The sequence below is a fragment of the Mus caroli genome, chromosome 3 (genome assembly GCF_900094665.2).
Source record: "Mus caroli chromosome 3, CAROLI_EIJ_v1.1, whole genome shotgun sequence".
In the NCBI taxonomy this organism is placed as follows: Eukaryota; Metazoa; Chordata; class Mammalia; order Rodentia; family Muridae; genus Mus; species Mus caroli.
Genome location: NC_034572.1, coordinates 44574639 through 44596527, shown reverse-complemented (window position 1 = coordinate 44596527; position 21889 = coordinate 44574639).

Genomic DNA, 21889 nt, shown 5'->3' with positions numbered 1-21889 from the left:
CCTCGCCTAATCTACTCCCTCTTGTCTCCATGGTTAAAACCCCAGTGCCCAGACTGTGTGGATCTTAGGTCCCATGACACACTGATTTATTTCTTAGGCTATGTGCCTATGTGCCTGATGCTTGGCATAGAACCTTGAACTCTTACCGTTGATGGTGAGTGGATTTTTTTTAAGGCTGTAACCAATTTACAGTAATTGCTAAGGACAGCAGCTGTAGCATCCATTAATTCCTTAATCTAGGAGTAAAGGGAGAAATGGATTAGCTGGAGATAAATATAGCTTCCAGCATTCTCCCCCCCCCTGAACCCTCCCCGCCCCCCCCCCCCGAGAACAAACCTTTTAAAAACAATGCATTTTGGAGGCTTTGTTGGGTGAGAGGAAGCCTGGAGCCTCTTCTTTTCCTTGAGGAATTATTCCTGCAAGGAAGAAGGAGTAGGCAAAATAAAATGGAGCTTCTCTCAAAATGAGAGCAGAAGTCTGACCTATGACCCCACGGAGCCTCTGCCTCCCAGGACCTTGAGATCTCTGGGTGAAGAGTCACCGATTGAACTTCTTCTGATTCGTGCATGCATCAAATCTCTGGAGAGCTGAAGGAGGAGAGAGAGAGAGAGAGAAAAACCTGAAACAAACAAACCAACCAAATTCTTTTCTTCGAGCTAGCCATTTGTTTTAAAATGAGATGAGAGGCTGCTCAAAGACGTTAATGGAAATCTTTGCAAACGCAGGCTGAAACTTTCTTCAATCCAAAGAGTCACTCAGCCATAAATATGTGGGGGTTATTTAGATGCTTCCAAAGGTTACTCGAAAATTGCCTATTTTTCCACAAAGAAGTGAGCTGTTTATTGCTTCAAAGCATGCCTCAGAGTGAATGCTTTTCTTCATCGGAGAATACTGAAATAGATGAAATGCCGGGAAAGGGTTGTTGACTGGTGGGTAAGGAGGTGAACACAGCAAAATAGGATGCTACTCCGAGCCCTGGAATGGAGAGGAATACAGGCAATGTTGTCCTCATGGGGCAGGGTGAGTGCTGGTCTTTTAGGTAAGAGGTCACCATGAGGGCAGGCTGTGGGTCAGAATGGGGCCCTTGTTGGGAACTTGAGTTCCTAAGCAGGGGCTGATGGGGCTGAAGAATAATTGCATTTCCTAGCTGCTTCCTCCGAATCCAAGAAGGACCATAGAAGGCTCTGGCTAGAGTTTCACTAATTCACACTGGCTAGTCCTCCAAATACAAATAATGGGGTCCAATTTCATCCTGGGTGGATGCATGGAGAGATTTAAACAGGGTCCCCCAAATACCAGTTATAGCTCAAATACATCTTTCTATAGCCATAATTGGAATTAATTTTATGTTTAATCAGGTTTGGGCAGAGGGCTGTGATCGTCACCCCTGTACCTGGAGGGGTTGGTATGGACAATCAGCCTGATAGCCCAGGACAGTCACCAGGATGTTGAGAGATAGCATTTTGTGTCAGAGATAACATATTAGGCAATTTTCCTGAAGTATTAATTAAACTGTGATATAATCCTGAAAAATTTTCCCTCGTTTTTATACAGTGGTGAAATAATTTGGCAGAAGGTAGAGTGGGGGAGGGGGTTGGGGGGGGGATTTCCAGTTTCCAGGCATCCTCCACATTGGCTCATGGATGCAGGAGGCTGACATCTTAGTCCTCTGCTCTGGCCTTGTCACAGGGGCTGGAGTCTTCTGGGTACATGATGCCTGCTGCTTTGTTAGTGCATCTGAGAATTTACAACTACTGGGCGGGGTCCTTCCTCCATGTTCTTCCTGCATGTCCCAGCGGCTTCCGGAATCACAGCCCCCACTGCCTATGTGATGTCAATCAAGGCGACCCCATTTTCCCTCTCCTCTCTCAAAACCCCAAGGACAGAGACCAAATGGAAATTACATAGTGTTATTATTTGTACACTAGCTGAAAAATTTATGACTCTTTGTAAAAAATATAGACAAATATGTTGTCTGCTGAGAGCTGAAGATAAGAGGTAAAGCATGGTATTGGCAATGCCTCCCATGGGCTTCTCTTGAGCGAGGATGAATCATTCATTGGATGCTCATCGAGACAACCACCGCCTCCCCGGCTTCTCTTAGAAACTGCAAAAGAAAACCAGCTCTCTGTGGCACTGTAGCAAGAGGAAATGATCAAACAAACTAGCTTTGAATTTACACAGTGCCAAGAACTCCTTCTACATGGCTTAGACCCACGAGTCTGTTTGAGGAGAGGACTTTTTTGTCCATGATAGAATCCTGACCCTGTTGGCTGGTGCTCCTGCTTAGCAGAGTGGCTTCAGATCTTGCGTCTTATCATTCATGCCTTTATGGGCTCCCCCTTCCCCCAAACCTGACTCAGTCTATAAGGGTTTATGTGGGGTTGTTTGTATACAGCCCTGTTTAATAAGGATGTAAATAATTTGGCCAGTTTCTACCAGGTCAATGTTGGCGTGGGAGCACAATGCTATCACTATACAGTTTCAGTGGAATTCAGTCTTGGTCATTAAAAGTTGTAGAAGATAAAATGCTTATCCGCTCCTCACAGCCACAAGGTTTTGATGCCCTACTGTGAAAAAAAGGCATCTTTTAACTCCATGAAAAGAAGCATTAAGGGTTGAGCTTGGAATTTGTTTCAGTTGAGTTGACAATTCTTCACATAAGAAGGATGCTAGGCTCTATTCATTTCTTTAAAAATTGATAATGTTGTGGCTGGGAGGCAGAGACAGGAGGATTGCTGCAAGTTCCACGCAGGTTCCAGGCCAGCCAAGACCCTGTCTCAAAAGAGACAAAGAAGAAGAAAGAGAAAAGTTGATGATGTCATGGCCTAACAAAGCCAACTGCTTTACTAAGAAAGGCTACCATGACAAGCTCATGAAATGTCTCGGAGTCAATGCTACTTTAAAATTGTTTCTTGAATTCACGATTAAGATATTTCCCATGAAATTGCTGAAGACTAACTTTGGCTATGTGGGGAAAGTCAATGAAGTTAAATTCAATGAGATATTTTATACATCCATGTTAAATGCCAGTATTGATATGTGTGGTTATAAACATCAACCAACCCCCAAAACAACAACAACAACAACAACAACACAGTTGTTGGATGTGGTAGTATGCTGATTCTAGCACTTGGAAGGTTGAGGCAGGAGGATAAAAAGTTCTGGACTTCGTGGACAGCCAATGTCTCAAGACTAAAATAATTCCACAAAACAAAACAAAAGAAAACAACAACAACAACAAAAAAAAAAACCCAAGCAAACAAACAAAAATCAAATGCTTTCTTATTTGATATATGTGCATATATTATATAAATTTGCCATTGCCACTGTTGCTAGAAGTTTCCTCTAAGATAAGAGAAGCTCAAAAGTCGAAAAAAAAAAAGGCAGTGTCTTTCCATAAACTCTGTTAGGAAGTATCCAAATCCTAGTCTGACAATCAGAACCTGTCTGGCAAGTCCCCCATGCAGGCGGCTTTCAGCAAAGGCAGCTTTTCCTGGTTCTTGTATGTATGCTAGTTTGCCCATCTAAAATCCAACTGCCTTCCATCTCTGATTTATACTCATCCGTCTGATTTTCTCTGATACCAAACACACTATGTCTTTTCTGACACTAAGCAATTCCCCACATCTCCAATGGGCATCAAATAATTGAATTCATTTGAACCTTGAAGTTTACACCCAGCCCTAGGATTAGGGTTGAGTCCTACAAATTGCCTCCTTTTCAGGGGCTGGAGGAAAGCGCAAGGCCATCTGTATTTCTGATTGGGCATCTAGCTATGGATCCGTGTAGTCTAACACCTTCCTCAAGCTTGAGAGTTTGAGTGAATGAGACATAGAACTAAAGAGACTACATTACTTACTATTAATGACTATCACTGATACAACTTAAGACCTACCTCTGTGTGGTCCCCAACCCTGGAACATCTTTTACTTAAGTTGTTGATAAGTTTTCATAATTAAATATCCAATGTCTCACTCCCTTCTGGAGGTCTGGGGTGAGAGTAATGGGGAAAGGAATATTAGGTGTTTCTGGTGTCCAACCCCTGACCCCGAATCCATCTAGGTTATTTCCTGACCTTGTCTGCTCTTTAACATAAACAGACTCATGATCCAAAGGCACTCCCAGAGTTCAAAGAATTCCAGTCTTTAAGTGTTCTCTGTTAAGAACTGGGAGGAAAGACCAAACACACATCATACTCATCCCTTAAATTTCAGTCTTTGATCTCTTCTGTTGTTGTCTCTCTAAAATATAATTCCTATAATAAATGTTTACATCACTTTAAAATCGAAAGTAGCACATTTCTCTCTACAGAGATTTCTCCTATGCAGAAAATACATCCTGGGAAATTACATGCTAAACAAATATTCTAGTGCTTGCTTTAGTCCTTCTCTTTGTTAAGATTTTGGATAGAGTAGTTGAGTTGACCTGGATCATGCTGGTGTCTTATGTTAAGGTGGGTGTTGGGGGGACATCTGACTGAGAACAATAGCCTGGGTTCTGCTGTTCAACCACATCCTGGTCTAATCCCTGTGCGTGCCCACAGAAACACCTACAGCTTACAGCTGCATTCTGTTGGCACACGACCCTCACAGAATGGAAAGTCCCAGCAGTATTACTGTGTTCATTTTGACATCTGGGCACCTCTGGGCTGATTACCAGGCAGCTAGCATCAAGACTGGACAAAATCTCCACTGCCTACACACCTTGACCCAGCTAGTTTGATGATCTAGGGTCAAGAAGGCCTCTCCTGCCCTGAGTACGGGAAGGAGTTATGATGCAAAGGTCCAACCCTGATAGCTCTCACTGCGGCAAAGACTCCTTAAGACAGGTTCTTCTCCAGCGCACATTCTCTTTGTGTCTTCAGAGTGTACTTTTAAAATGTTGGTCCAATAAACTTGTTCTCACTAAATTTCCTCCGTGTCCATCACTGAATTTTTTCTTGGGTAAAACCTACAACCTCCAGAAATCTCATGAGGGGTAACTGGAGGATGAAGTGGGGCTTATTTTTTTTCCTGTCTGTCCAGGTGTGTCCAGGGAGTGGCTATGCTTAGATAGTCTCATCCGAAGCTCTCCTGAGCCTGACTGACTTCATCCAGTGTGTCTCCTGCTGCACTCCAACATCTTGGGTCTTCTCTCCATCCACTATTTGTTTTCTCAGAAGATTATTCTGGTTGAAGCTTCCTGGAGTTCCTCGGTCTTGCTCTCCTCCTCTTTAATTTCTGCAGCTGCATATGCTGAACTCCACTAACTTTCTTCATTCTTCTTGGGGGGTCTGGCATCTCCTCAGCTGCTGGTGTTGCTATTTGGTTTTGTTTTGATATCACCATAGCCTTGCAAGGAGACTTAACCTTCCGACCTATAATGGTTATCGATGACTAATTAGATGGCTTACTTTCACGTGCCTTGGTTGCAGGCCTGGATGGGGGTTGGGTGGGGTCAATAACCCTCAGGTGCTATGTGTTCATTAAGTCGATGGAATCTAGCGATGTCTCCATTCTGTACTAAGTTTTTTTTTCTTCTGAGCTTTCCCTTTAGCCTTTCCTAGTTTATCCCCTGGTACATCTAAGAAGGTTCTGGATAGCTTTATGCTTGCTATTACTACTTGAGCATTGAATTCCTACTCTATAGAATAGGGGTTGAATATATTAGGAGGCTCAGATGAAATAGGACAATTTGTGACTCATTGTAAATTCTGAGACAGGTAGAGGTGTGTGTGTGTGACAGAGAGAGAGAGAGAGAGAGAGAGAGAGAGAGAGAGAGAGAGAGAGATAGTGAGCATGTTACCATGGTTACCCATGACAGGGCCAACAGGACCATTTCAGCACTTAGCGAATATTCAGCAAATCCTAACTATGTGCTGTATATCCTAGAATGAAATTGAGAAAAAAATCAGGAATGCTCTCTGTTCTCTCAGTCTGGCTGAATAAACAGATATTAACCAAATAATCATGCAAATATAATGGAAAAGCATGACATGCACTAAGAGGAAAGATATGGTGCCATGCGTATTTGTGTTTGACTAGAGCACTTGACCTGCGTTGGTGATCGCTAGGAGCACATTAACTGAAAAGGGAGCAGGATGCACACAGGTCTCATGGCACAGAGGACCTTGGTCTATTTGAGGAGTTATACAGGCGTTAGTGGGGCTGGTTTCCATAGAAAAGCAGGGGACAATTGTATGAGAAAAGATTGGCAAAGAAACCTTAGAAAGTAAAATAATCTTTTCATTTCACTTCTCTCCAAATTTTAACAACGTCTCATTCCACAGAGTCCTTTGAGAACCGGGACTTTGCAAAAGTGATTAAGGCTAAGAGTCTTTGGACAGGGAGATTTTCCTAAACCATCTGCTGGGCCCGAGTGATTGCAGGGATGCTTGTAAGTGGGAGAGAAGCAAGAAGTAGCTCGAGGACTCTTCTGTCCCTGAGGAGAGAGAAAGGAGGCCACAGGGTGGAGGCCATAGGAGGAGAATGTAGGAGGACCCCAGAAGCTTCAACTGAGAACCGAGGAAACAAACCTACTTTAGACCTTCTGGAAGGCACAATCTTGCCAACCCCTTGAATTGAGCTCTGTAAAACTCATTTCCAACTTCTGACCTGTAACACAATAAGATGAGGGGTTCGGATTATATGAAGATACTAAACTTGTGGTGATTTATTCTATAGGAACAAGACACCACTAGAATGGACAAAATCAACCGAAAGCATCCTTGGGGCTGAGAGGTAAAGAAAAATGTCGAAAGCACGTGGCCATGCCAACCAACCTGTTCCCAGGAAGCTCCCATCTTAGTGAGGCTGAGGGTTTACAATAGAGAGTGGTGGCCCAGTTTAGTAAAAGAGAAAGATGGAACGATGCAAGGCAGAATGATCTGGCCTACAATGAAGGAAGGGTGAGTTGTATTACTGGTAAAGAATACTGTGGTCTGACTATGAGCTGTCCCACAGCCTTGAGCATTTGAACCCTTAGGTGACAGTTGAGGGTGATGTTTGGGGAGATTTAGCTGGAGTGCATCAGTGTGGGGCTTTGAGCTTAATAGCTTAACCTACTTTCAGTTCACTCTGTTAGAGCTTGTGATTGACCTATAAGGACCCTCTGCCTTGCTCTCATGTCTGCCACTTGCTGTCACATCTCATTGCCATGACATCCCCTTTCCTCCCTCCCTTCCCTTTCTCCCTCTTGCTCCACTCCAGCCCCATTTGCTCTGGTCCATGGGTTTTTTGTTTGTTTGTTTGTTTGTTTGTTTCTCAATACAGATGGTTGTGAGCCACTATGTGGTTGCTGGGAATTGAACTCAGGACCTTTGGAAGAGTAGCCAGTACTCTTAACTGCTGAGCTACCTCTCCAGGTCCCCATTCCCCTGCCCCAACAATCATGGACTCTTATTTTGTGGGACTATACGCCCTAATAAACACTTCTTTTGTAAGTAGCATTGGGCTGTGGTGTTTTATCACTACAGAAGAAAAGTAACCAATAGACTGAACTTGGAGCATCACTAGAAAAGCCAGGTTCTGGGACCTGAAAGAACACGGGATGATAATGGATTGGCAGATGATAACTGGGTTAATAGACTGAGTAGCACATGAGGCGCTAGTGTTGCAGATGTGCTCTGGAAGATGCCATAACAGTGAACAGGCAAGTTTTTTGGGGGGTAGTCTAAAAATGGCAGGGGAGGAGGTAGGGCAAAGATAATTCACCTAGTGCCTATCTAATAGGCACCAGCACTTGGTTTTTAATAGTAATAATTTTAATGTTCTTAGCAGACTTTCATACTTTCTGTTTTCTATGACAGCACCATTTTTAAGTGGCGACAAATAGAGAATTAGAGAAGTTACGTAAGCTATCCACACGCCTTTCCATCACGTGCACACTTAGGGAGAGAAGCCAGAGGAGCGGGTAAAGAGAATGGGGGGGTTGTTGTTGTGGGGTGTGGCAGCTGTCACAAAAGGCAGGGAATGGAAGGCAAAGACAGAGTCTAAAGGCATCCGTACAAGATAAGCAAATCCAAATTCCGAGCTTTGTCCTACCCTCTGAAGAGCCTGGCTCATGGTGACATTCTTCCAACATGGGCATTAATGTCCACTGTCTGTAGTCAGATAATGATTTCTGACTCTGTGTGTGTGTGTGTGTTTGTGTGTGTACATGTGCTATGCTTTTCTGTGGTGGTGAATTTACTCATGTGTATGTATGTGCATAAGGATGATGCTATGTGTATGTGTGAATCAGAGACAGAGGGAGACAATCAGACACAGAGACAAAGAGAGATGGATGCAGAGAGAAACGTAGCTCACTGCCCTCTTGGGCACAATTAATCTTTGCAACTAGATAGTAATATTCTAGATGATGCTTTTAGATTTTTTTTTATCATGCTAGCCTTCCCAGAAGTATTGGATATAATTTTAGTGACAGCCATTGTGGGAAGTATTTGACTTTTGGCTTGGATGTTTCACGTTGCAGATGAATCAGTAATATATGACACATCTTTTAAATCCCCCCAATCATGTCTATAAAAAGGCACTCTTTAAAATGGCCCACCCACATGCAGGCAGGATCAGATGGTCTATTAATTCACATTTGCATTAAAACCTCACCTCTCCTGCTTGCTCTGCTCAGGATTCAGTGTGTGTCAAGTTATTAAAACGAACACTTACAGTGACCACAGCCCTGTATCAAATACTCCATATGGCACCGGAGCGAAGACCTGAGACACGTGCACTTTTGTCTTTGGTCATTTCAGACTAAAAACACAATTAGACTTGGCTGTCAGACAGATGAAATCTGTCATACTTCCCCTATAGGACCTGCACTCGGTCCAGATCAATAAATCCAAAACCACTTGCACATAAATTGCAAAGTAAGCTTGCAGCTTCAATCCATGTGGGCTTAAATTCACTTGTATCTGGCACACACTGTTTCCTGGCCAAGCAGCCTGTCTCTGTGGTTAGTGCAATTTCATAGCTGGACCAGGAAAACAAGGCTGGAAACCATCAGTTTAAAGCAGCAGATGGCTTCGCCACACCTTCCCTGTATGGGCAGTTCCCCTACAAAATGGGTTTTTAGCTGCTTGTTGTAGAGAGGGAACTTTAAAATTGGGAGGAGTTCAAGCCATTTCCTGAGGATAGCTCTATAAAGCTGTTGTTATTTTTCTCCTATTCCTTCTTGAGATTTCAAACTGAATTTGTAATAAGCTTTGCCCGGACATGACTTGTCACTGCAAGGAGACGTGATTTATATACAGAGATTCAGGCTTCTCTTGCTTCGCCTTACAGAGCTGGCTTCCACCCGGTGATACACGCATGTTGAGTTGGCTCTGTGAAGGGGAGAGTGAGATGTGCCCTCCTTTTACTCTGGAGACCATTAACCAAGATGCCGTTTGTCTGGCAAAGAGGCAAATGCTAACACATAATACCTTTCTCCCGTAGTCTAACTTAGAAGCCCAGTTTTACAGAAAGAGCTTTTTTTTTTTTTTTCTAGAGCGACATCAAATTAGGCTGTAGGATTTGCTGCTGTGGGTTATTAAGTGAGGCAATTAACCTAGACTATTTAGGGGTGGGAATGAGACATTTGCTATATGTGAATAAGAAGAATATTTCTATTTTCAGGAGCTTCTGTGGAACTGAAAGCCCAAGACTTCCAAATATGGTGCTTGCTAAGCAAAGTGATTACAAAATCAGGTCAAGGGGAAAAAAAATTCTTGTAGCAGACAATATAAAAAGACATGTCAAGAAGCTGGTGTCACCTTCCTCGAAAGCCACACCTGTTAGAATTGGGGTGTGTTAGGGTGATGGCTGAATTCAGCTGGCTGAGCCCCCTTTCCTGACAGGCCTGACCATTCTTTCTCTGGGAGTTCACAGAGGCCAAGTGACATGGTGTGTCGATGCCTGCCTCAGAAGAGAAGCTTCCCCTGAGAGGAAAGTTGGTACCTCTCCTTTGAGGTCTGTTCAGCATTGATCATTTGAAACAGACAAGAGCAAACAGTGTGTGTCTCAACCTGTGGGTCTTGACCCCTTTGACAAACTTCTATCTCCCAAAATATTTACTTTATGTTTCATAACAGTAGCAAAATTACACTTATGAACTAGCAACAAAAATCATTTCATGTTGGGGGGGTCACCATAACACAGGGAACTGAATTAAAGGTCTGCAGTGTTAGGAAGGTTGAGAACCACTGAGCTTGGATGTCAGCGTTTGAATCTGAAATGTCCCCTAGACGTTGATGTTTTTTGAGTCTGTTCCCCAGCTTTGATGCCATTTTGAGGGTTTGGAGGCTTAGGAGGTGGGTAAGAGTAGGTTATCAGGGGCCAGCCTTTGACAGTTATAGTGACTCTTGGTTCTGATCTAGCTCTCTCTGCTACTGTGTGAACAAATGCTGCCCCCTCCCCCCCAACTCAACGCCATGGGCAGATAAATTCCACCACATGCCTTCCCCACATGATCAACTGAAAGTCCTCTAAATTGTGAATCTGAACAAACTTTCCTTGCTCAGATTGCCTCTAGCTTGGATTCAAGTCACTTTAATACACAAAAGCAGCTAGGACACAGAACATGTTCTTCGGGAGAGAAGTATCTTACTTGGGTAAATTAGTTCTGAGCTTGTGTAGGACTTTGGATGTGCCATTCATCCAGAAATCAGACACTGACCTACATTTGGCCTAACCTAGACAAAGATCACAGTTGTAGGAGGGTAGAGGACACTTGGGATTGTCCAAGTCAGGCTAAAGGCCAGGAGGGTTCTCAGCCTTAAAATAATAAACCAAGCTGGGGATGTAGTGCGATTGGTAGAGTGCTGGCTTAGCACACATGGAACCCTGTTAGGCCAGCTAGCCTGGGCTAAGCAATCAGGGTTGGTTTTAACCCCTGTCTGTTTATCACTTTAGGTGGAAATCTTTGGAACTCATTCTTTATGAGTCTATTTCTGCCTCAGATGTTGGGGTAGGCTATTTTTGTTTTCTTCCCACGTTAAAGGTTTCCAAACATGAATTGAAAATGTTCCAGCAAATAATTGCATGAACCCCAATATCTCTTTTATTCCCAAACCCCAGATGCTTCTCTATGTATGTCAGCATCTTCCCAAGAACTAAATGACACACTCAAATTGGGATGATGTAAGTGAGGTCTAGGTGGCCTGAATGTGAAGGTATGGATGAAGAACAAGCAGGAGGCCTGATGCTGGAACTTGCACTTGCAACGTTGAGTCATTGCCTCCATTGCACTGAAAGAGCACAGGGTACAAGAAGCTGCGTTTGGTTACCAAGATTAAAAAAGTGTTTTGTGGGGCTTGGTGCTGGAAGAGGAGCAGTGGCCTCCAATAAAGGCACAGAGGAGACCTCCCAGGAGAGCAGCCAGGAGATCCAAGGCCTGCCCTCATTCTGTCTTTGTCTTCACTGATTCCCTGATAGAGCTTCCCTTTGACTCTAGTGCCCAGGAGCTCAATTGATGCTGTCCCTATGGATACGTGGATGTCCTAGAGAATGTCCCCCAAAGGTCGTACTAGCCTAGCTCACTGGGTGAGAACATAGTCAATCGAATTAACCAAATAACCTCTTGCTTCTTTTATAATGTTCTGCAGAGATCAACTGTGTTACAGGAATGAGTTTTTGTAGAAAAAGGACATTTCTAGAAGATCAGGCTGATTTTTGATGACTAGGTACAGCCAGAATGAAGAGTAAGAAGTCAGAAGGACCTGAAAACCAGAGGGGAGAATCTTTGTTTGGACAAAGAAAGGCTCAGTGGCGATGGATGAGTGAAGACTCTGTCCATGGAGGGCTCAGTGGTGATGCTTTGCACAGTGTCATCAGGAAAAGCACCAGGGCTTGTGCATCTTGTTCTCTGTGTTTTCCTCTGTTCGCCATTGCTTCTTCAGCAAGCATCACTTACATTTTTCTATGGCTGCCCTTGACAGCAACCGTGGTATGTTGTATACATCTGCCTCATTCTGAGTACTGTTTCCTGTGCTCCAGGTAGAAACATACATGAAAGTCCACTTGGAAACTACTTCATGCATGGATACTCCACCTTACTGCCGAGCTAACTGCCCATCTATCCAGCTCTATGTGAAATGTTAGGGTAGCTCGTGACTGTTAGTGTCTGCCCTAGAGTGGTTCTAACAAATGATAAACTGTCTAATACCTGACATTGGTCCCTAACTTATCTGGGTTCTGTGGGTCTCCCATGGTTTTAGTGTCTTAGGTAGTGTTCTATTTTGGCAGAGACATTATGACTACAGCATCATTTGTAAAGGAAAACACTTAATTGGGGATGGCTCACAGATTGATCCATCTATCTATCTATCTATCTATCTATCTATCTATCTATCTATCTATCTATCTAATTTCATATGTATGGGTACACTGTTACTGTTTTCAGGCACACCAGAAGAGTGCATCGGATCCCCACTACAGATGGTTGTGAGCCACCATGTGGTTGCTGGGAATTGAACTCAGGACCTCTGGAAGAGCAGTCAGTGCTCTTAACAGCTGAGCCATTTCTCCAGCCCCGGCTCACAACTTTAAATGTTTAGCACACCGTCATCATGGTGGGGAACATTGTGGCATGAAGGCTGCTGGAGAAGGAGCTGAGAGTTCTACATCTGGATTCTTAGGCAACAGGCCAAGCTACACTCTCAGCTTATAATGGACTTTGTGAACCTTCAGAGCCCACCCCCAGTGGCAAATTTCCTCCAACATGGCCATACCTCTTAACCCTTTCAAATAGTACTACTGCGTGGTATCCAAGTGTTCAAGTCTGCAAGAACATGGGAGCTTTNTATTTTTTAATCTTAATTTTATTTTATTTTCCTTATGGGAATTCTTCCACAACTTGTCCTTTTGCTTTGTGCTTTTTCCTTCTTCTCGTCTTCTATTTCCCCTCTTCCCAGTTTTCTTGTCTTTGTGATTAAAACCCAGGACTTGCCACTTGCTAGGCAGCAGTTGATACCAGTTTCTTTATGCCTTAACTCTTTCTTGCTCGCCAGTCTTCACTCTCTATGTAATTTTGAATGTTGTTGTTTCTGTTCTATGGGCTTTTCGAGGAGGTAATTTTCTTTAGAGGAACGTGGCATGTCATCTCCAGTGTGTTGAACACACCTGGACAGATAAGGAAGGACCTGGAATATAGAATAGGCAATCCTTGGGGTGTCTGCTGTTCTCTTATGGCCATGGAAGCCACAGGAACACTTGAAAATAAAGATCATGCTGGAAGGTCCTCTAATTGGCTGATCGTTCATGTGTACTTTTCGTAGCTAAAGTTTCCCTTTGGTGCTGAAATGCCCCTTTAAAACTTGTCATGGCCACAGAGGGTCAGAAATCACAAACATTTATAAACGGATACCAGCGGTGTTGGGAGGAACATCTGTAGAGAGCAAAGACTCCCAGACAGAACAAGAGGTTGTTGCATTGGTTTGGTGGGTATGAAGTGGAAGTTTTGTGGTGTTCCATGCCCACCTGAGGGCACTCCCTAGTAAGGTCTGGAAAAACAACAACAACAACAGCAACAGTAGCAGCAGCAGCAGCAGCAGCAACAACAACAACAACAACAACAAAACAAGGCAGTGCCTGCCACCCAGGCACAGGTCCACTCTTCATATAGAAGTTACTGAATGGTTTATGAAGGCGGAGGTTGGGTCACGGTGGCATTATTTGTTCTATATTTCATTGCTTCTTATTCCGTTGTAAAGCTTCTTGCATGGGTTCTCCATTTCAGTGTTTCAGAACACACAGTTAGCAAGGTGGATTCCAAGCTAGCTGATGGCAGTTTGAGGTGAGTTTTATGAGAAGAATCAAGCTTTGTGAAGCTGAAATTTATGCTGCGCCCCTGCCCCCAACCCCGCATCATCCTCTCAACATCGGCAGAGCCTCAGTATTCAATCGGAGCCGAGGCTGAAATGTACAGAGGGGAGAGGGGGTGCAGGGGATCGCAACTCGGGACAGTCAGTACCCGCGAGGCCGCTGCCCTTAGTCAGTCAAGCTGGGACCTCATTCTCTTGCCCTCCTCTCTGCTGCCAGCTTTCCCAAAGGTTTTGCTTCAAGGAAGGAGGCTGTACTTGCCAAGGCATGAGCTGGCAAAGAGGATTATGAAGCTTCGCTGCTGTTTTAAGATGCAAGGCATACTCTCTGTGCTCTGGTACCTGGAGGGGGGGGGGGAGGCAGACATTTTGTGCTCGTAAAGCACAACTGGCATTAAAGCTAATGGGCAGCGGAGGAGTTTGGGCCACGTACTTGGATCATGCAGGTCAGCCGCCACACCTTTAGGCTGTGCCTTTGTTGACGGAGAGGCAGTGACCAGCTAAACGCTCCCTTGGGAAGGGACCATGATTACTACCCACTGGCTTCATCTAGGAGTCAAGGTATAAAGTGGGTGCTTAGGAGAGTCAGCAGGTCTGATTAATACCCTCTAGGCAGTAGTTAGGAGGCATTCTTTGGCCCATCAAATGGCTAATAATAAAAGTACAGTGGTGCAATTTGTATTTTTACTGCAGGCCAATTAAGAAGGGGGGGAGGGAGTAGGCACTTAAAGTGACATGTCCTTGCAAAGCAGAGACAACAGTCACAGCAGCAGGAGGGGAGAGAAGATGCAGAGAGGAAATAGGCAGCCACTTAAAGCAGTTAAAAGGGTCAGGCATCTTGGGGTCTTACAGCCCACCTCCTGCCAGCAATTTCTCTCCTCCCACTGGTTTGTAGGGCAGTGGAGAATTTGAAAACAGAATAATCTGTGTGGCAACATATGCTCTTCCAAACAGGGGCTGGTGAGCTGGAAATCAAGAGTCTTTTGTAAGACTCTTGGAAGTCTTATGCAAGCGCGGTGGGAAGAAGTGGAGTTGTTTGGTTAAGCTACCCTCTTGGGGTCCAGTGCATCCCTGTTTTGGGCTTTTAGTCTTCCTGCCTTATTCTATTTAAAGGCACTGGCTGGGTGTGGGTTGTGTGCTTTGGGAAAGACTTGTTTGATTATTATTATTTTCTTTCAGTCTTCGCTGACAGCGAATGTGGGCTTATAAAAACTTGCCGGGTTTTTATGTGGGTGCTTACTAATTATGCCATGAAATTCTCTTAGGACGCGTAGTCTATAGCCTCTTGAGGCTGTTTCTCAGCCTGCTATGATTCTCTCAGAGCACCCTGGATTGCTGGAGAGTGGGAGTTGGAAAAGGGAGTCGAGAACAACAGACAGGAAGTGATGGGGTGGGGGTGGGGCATCTAGGGAAATCAATCAGGGCCCACTTTATGCAAACAGGGAAAGAACAGAAAAGGGAAGGGAAAGGCAGATTCGGGAACCATAAAACACTTGAACAATCCAAAAGAACATCTCGGCACTCAAACCAAAGATGGGAAATAAATTCCATGGGCCTGTCTGCCTTGGGGGAAGAAGAAAACGATGTGATGTAGATATTTCCCAGTTTGTATCCACATGTTCAGTCTCATGGATATGATGACGGATCCTCAGAGGATGGGAGAGAAAGCAGTGCTTTAGGTCTTTAGGCCTCAAATTGGATTTGAAAAGAAAACATTTAGACAAAGAACAGAAGCAGGAATGGGGATGGAATATCAATTTCAGTTTCTGAGTGTCTAGGAGGGAAACTGTAGATATTTTCTCACCTAACATGTCTGCCTCGCCACATTCTTTATCCCCTCTGCTTTCTATTTTTTTACTTTTGGTTTTTAAAAGACATTTTCTTAAGCTTTATGTTTTCTTTTTCTTGATATAAAAAATTCCATCAATAGCAGTCATTTCTTTTCCCACTTGGAGGGTCCTCAACCCCAGCATACTTGGGGAAGACTGGCTTGTCTCATTTCTACTTCTGACCCCACCCCTCCCATACAGATGTTTGCCTGAGTCCTGCACATACTTTGGGCTTGTCTGGAGTTAAAAGTGCAGCCATGTTTCTTGGTCATTTTTCCTCTCGCTGTGATAAAACACTTTGGCAGAAGCAGCTTAAGGGAGAAAGGCTTTATTTTGGCTCACAGTTCCCTCCATCATTGCAGCTGAGTCTGAAGAAGTTGGTTTGTTTACAGTCAGGAGGAAGAGAACAATGTGGCTCTGCTCATGTTCCCTGTTAGTGGGTAGACCTTCCCACTTCAATGAATCTCAGCAACTTAATTTCCTGCAGGCACGCCCAGAGGCTCATCTTCCAGGGGACAATAGAGATCTAACACTGAGGAAACTAGAGAGACTTGGATGTTAGCTAAACCTCAGGATCCTCTTGATCCCTGGTACAAGGAAGACAGATCCCTGAAGCTCTTCTACCACCTGAGCACACAAGCGGCAGATAAACGGTCACTCGTGAAATGATCGATTTTACTTGTCTATGTGTTCACCAGAGTCAGATATTGCTTTCTCTTAGATGAGGTTCAGTCCTTGCACTCTAGACAAAAATCAAAAATTACCCCTTTACCTCTTACAGCCAGAAATAGATCACTGGATTCAAAGTATGGCCAGATGGTAGGATGGAGGTTCATGGAAAAAACTCTCACATTACAGGCCTCAGGACCCTCTGAATGCTTCCTGCTGTGTTCATGTGAGAGAACAAGGTGTTCCTAGAACATTTTAGTGGATTCTCTGCTCTTGAATGTCACAAATTTCATCAACAACTGCCCATTTTGAATATCCATTATGCTCATTAGCACCCCATTAGTTTCCCCTATGAAAACCCATTTCTGAAATTCAGTATGCTAATTAGCAGAACCTTTCTTGTTGATTAGAGATGTGAATTACAGAAGGGCTTTTAGTAATCGCCTCTGGAGTACAGCCTTCGTAATAAAATGCTAGCTGACCACCCCAGGGAGCGGGCTCATCATTACTGCAATTGTCCTCTCCTGGGGCACAGCCTAAACTTAAGGACAACACAAAAGCAGGCTACATATTAGGCTGTATTTACTGAGCCCTTGGGTAGATTATAGCTTCCATAGCTCATGTGAATACAAATCTTTAAACTGCAGATTTTCTGGCTGTTTCATAGTAATTCTATACATGTCATTGTAAATCCATGTAGTTTGTATGTAGCTTTCACTATAATAATCAGCTACTTTTATGGAACTATCAGATTCTGTTATTAAAACAAATTCCTAGAAATGGAATCGCTGGCTCAGGGTCACACATCTCTACACTTGACGTCCAGGGTTAACTGCTTTCCATAGGGGTTGTTATCCTTAGATGGAAGCAGATAAATACGTGCACCTGTTAATAATTGGTATTGTCAATGTTCCTAATCTTTGTCAGTCTCTAAGCCACCTGCGAACCTCAAATCCCATCCCTGTGCAAGACCTTTCCCAGAAGGACGCCTCCAACCTAGAGATGGAAAAGAGCTGAGGGACTTACTTGACAAACTGGCTTGGATTTCTAGGACAGACCAACATGCCCTGACACTAAAGCCTTCAATCCATCTCTCACGACCGACTCCCTCACCCCAATTCTGCTTCACTTGTAGGTTGATCTTCTCACTCACTGACTACTCCATCCTTTTGTGTGCCTAGGCTCAAGACTTCAGTCTTAGCTCCCTCATCTGTCACTCCCAATGCCTGGCTACTTCATGGCTCAAGTCACTATTGTCTCACACCTCACCAGCTCGCCTATTTCTAGAAGTCCATTTCAACAGGAAAAACGGAATATAGTAATTTGTAAAATAGCATCATTCTGTGCTGAAAAATCCTCCCAAGTTATCTGTGCCAGTCAGTCAGCCAGTCACCTGAATCTCTCAAGAGCTATCCAAGACAGGCGACCTTAAAGATACGAGGTCACTTTAGCATTGCAGAGAGACAGCATGGGGTAGACCATGTGGAGAGATTAAAGCTTCTGTCCTCATTTCTAGGGAGAGAGAGAGAGAGAGAGAGAGAGAGAGAGAGAGAGAGAGAGAGAATGGTATAGAAGGAAGGATAGGAGAGAGATGGACGGAAGGATGGATGGGCAAATGGAGAGGAGAGAGAAGAGAGAACTGTGGGGGGGGGGGGAGGAAGGGTAGAGGGAGAGAGAGGGGGATCCCATCGTCTTCTGGTACAAGCCCCGTTACTGAAAAACCTCACATTAGGCCCTAGCTCTTAAAGGTTCCACTACCTTGGGAACGAAGCCTTTACACATGGGTGTTATCTTACTTAGAGTAAAAGCTTTTATTCTTACAATAGACCAGCAGTTCTTTGGTGATAGGTCCTAAACCTCTCTGCCTGCCCTTCCTGCCTATTTCCAATCTTATAGCTGTCTCCAGCCACATGGAGCATGCCAAAAGCCCTGCCTGGACCACCTTTCCCTGGGTACCAGCATAGAGCTCCTTGCAGTATCATTCCTTGGTCATGCCTTTAAATGGCCAGCTGCTCCCCTACCACCCTCCCTGTCCCCCTTCCCAGCTTCCCTTTATTCCACGGTGCTTATTATTCATATAGCATGCACTTTCCTCATCACGTTTGTGCCTCCCTTGACTCGACACAACAGGAATGTTTGTCACCCAGGCAGAGCTTTCCTTATATTTTTCTGCCTTTTCTTCCCAGGCTCGTCACGAGGAGGGCATCTGACGAATGTTGAAGATGTGACCGAGTAGATCTGATAGGTGCAAAAGTAAATCTCCCTCTTATTTGCATTTTTAATTACTAGTGGGTGGAATTTTAATGATCTTGGCAGGATCTTAAGAATGAATTTGCAAAGCATAAAGAATAAAAAATTGATAGGTCTGATTGAACTCAGATTTAAAACTTCTGCTCAAACAAACAAACAAACAAACAAACAAAAAAAAACCCTGTCTAACACCAGTAAAGCAAAGACATCTAAGAGTTAATTGCCCTAATACACAAAGAGTGCTTGCGAACCAATAGAAAAGACAGAAACAGTGCTAAGGAAACAAAGACAACTTGCTCAGTCCTCGAGCAGTAGATGAAGAATGCCTCTCGAGTTACTTTAGCTTTTCTTAAGCATGCTTTTTAAAAAAATCAGCGAGCATTTTTTTTCCTTGTGCTTTCGATTTCATCTTTCCTGAACTTAATTTCCGAGAAACTTTCTCATTTTCTGTAACATTCACAGTGGATTCCCAGCTGTTTCTCCTTCAGCAAAGAGAGCTGCCCATCGGGTCTCACCCTGTTGTTCATTCGTTCCTCCCTCGGCCTCTCTGATACTCCATTATCATGAGCAAAACTCCCTAGGGTGATATTGCTGAGTTTGATACTCCCTGTCACCATAGAGAGAGGATTGCCATGTGAGGCCTGATGCCATGCTTATATATTTAGAAGCAGCTCTATTACAAATATTTGGAACCACACAGAACGCGCAGATTTGCTGTTTCAACAACGATGAAGACCCGCATGACTTGCATAGCATCTAATGAAGCAGGCGTGCCAAGAACGCTGATTGACAATATTTGGTGGCAGAGCATTCCAAACTTGTTTTGCAAAAAAGTTTGTAAACTCATGCGCTGAAATTAGTTTTCTTCTTTGCTTGCCAAGGGCAGAGTGACTCTTCTCCTTCAGAAGCGAACACTGAGTCTCATCCGAAACTGGGTGTCTATGAAGACAAGGAGAGATGAAATGGGAGAGGACCATCAGTCAGAAAACATGGGGTAGAAAAAAAGCAGAAAGAGCAAGGAGGATGAAGCCAAAGATGTTTTTTGAGGCTCTGGCAGACACACGCCCTCTGATTGGATCCCCCAACATTCCTAGAAGATGAGTCAGGTGAGCAGATGAACGCACCACATTCCCCAGTTGTGTCCATGCGGAATCCAGAGAGCTGGCTGATGTGTTTTCCTATGTGGCAAAAAGAACTTTGCAGATGAGATTACAGTCAAAAATCTTAAGATGGGAGAGCTTTCCCCTGGTTATCCTGGCAAGCCCAACAAAGTGTAATTACAATGGATCTGATTAACCGAAGACCAAAGCAAGAGAGCCAGGGTCCAGAAACCGAGGGCCATCAATACCATTGCCGGCTGGGACTCCAGGCTTCAAGGGGCTTCTAGAAGCTGAAGCTAGAAAGACAAGGAGGTTAAAAAAAAAGAAAAGGAAGAGGAGAGGAGAGGAGAGGAGAGGAGAGGAGAGAAGAGAAGAGAAGAGAAGAGAAGAGNAGCTGCTTGTGGACGTTGTACATCGTGGTGCGCACTAGGCTCCGCACCACGATGTACGGAGAGGAGAGGAGAGGAGAGGAGAGAAGAGAAGAGAAGAGAAGAGAAGAGAAGAGAAGAGAAGAGAAGAGAAGAGAAGAGAAAAGACGAGGAGAATTTTGGAGAAGAACCTTTTAGACCTCTGAACAGGAACACAGCTCAGTCACCACCTTGGTTTTGGCTCCCTGAAATGATTTCAGGCTTTGGACCTCCATAGAAACAAGACCATGAATTGGAGTTCTTTGTTAGCTACTCGGCTTGTGGTCATGTGTACAGCAGAAAGAGAAAATTGGTACAAGAATGAGTTAGCTCATGTCGCTCATGGGCTTGTACACTCTGAAATGTAGGATGAACACAGAGCTGGCTCTTCCCTTGTGCACTCAGAATTCCTGGGTTGGGAGTCTCAGGCCTGCTTGCCCAACAGAAACACCCGTGCAGCTCACCATCCAACATTCACTACATTCTGCGACCCAGAATTGAGGACCAAGCCTTGAATATTTTATTCTTACATTCCAGAGCAGCATTAGGAAACCAGGCCTCAGGAAGGAAGTTGTAACTGCAGGTGACCAAACTGGCTTGGGCAGTTGTGGCAGGAAACTTCCTGCTGTCCTCCATCTCTTTTGGGCTTCCTGTTTCTATTATCAGGCAGCTTGGATGAACTAGTGAGGGGATTTCACACTGAAGCAAGCCCAGAAAACACCCCAAGAGGAGTCAAGACATTGGAGACCTGGTCTCTGTAGCCATTGACAGAGTCAAGGGCTTTGTTTCGAGTTTATTTTTCACTGTGGCTTCCTGTCTCTACTATGTGTGGTTCGTTTCTTCCCTCTGACTAGTCACCTTTCCCCTTTCAAATGCAAAGCAACGAGCTAAAAGATGAAGCCCGTGTTTAAAAATATCATTTTGAAGGGGAATTCCAATTACTGGTACTCTGAAGGAAGTTAGAGCCCTCCTCAGAGATATCAGCAGTTAGGTACAGTCCAGGGAAGGCATGTGGGACACACAGAAAGGAGTGGTCATGTGAGCTGGCTGCACTTGCAGCTTTCTGGAGTTCTAGGCTAACAAATGAGTTTCAAGGAGAAAAGAGGAGAGGGTGCTAGATACCAAATATAAGGCTGCAGAAACTCAGCTCTCACTGGTAGGATGCTGGGCTCAGGGTGTGCCAAGTATTGGCAGTTGTCCTGTGGCTTCCAGAAGCACCAGAGAAACCCAGTTTCTGGGGCAGAGGGAAAGACAGACAGACAGGGCTTAGTGGCACATGTGATCAAGGCTGCAACAGAGAGGGGAGTGTCTCAGGGTGAGCTTTGGGTAGTTACAGTACTTGGAAGAGGCCACACAATATTAATGGGGTTACAAAGTTGACCCAGTCAGTAGATATCGTTTGGAAACCTTGTGCTAGCAAGCTTACAGTGAAAACCCCCAACTTGAGAATTGCATTGGGCTCAGGAAAGGGCTAACCAAAACTCTTCTCTTAAGTATGCACCCCACTTCTGCATCTCCTCCTAGGTATGCACCCCCACTTTTGCATTACACTGTAGCTTTTCTGTCCATATTCAGAACTTAATTCCTGAACGAGTCTTTGAAAAATGTGGAAGATGGGAAAATTAGAAAAAGTGTGGAATCTTTTGGAAGCTCCCCAGACACATTACTCAGCAAGGTAGATAAACGTGTTGTTAACATTTTCTTCTTGGAAGAAAACATTTTTTTTTTTTTTTTTTTTTTTTTAGTTTGCAGGAGAGAGGGGCACATTTGTTGGTTGATGGCTCAGTTGCCATGGAAACACAGGAATTAAATATGAAAAAATGTTTTAATACATTAATTCTTTAGATCTCCTCA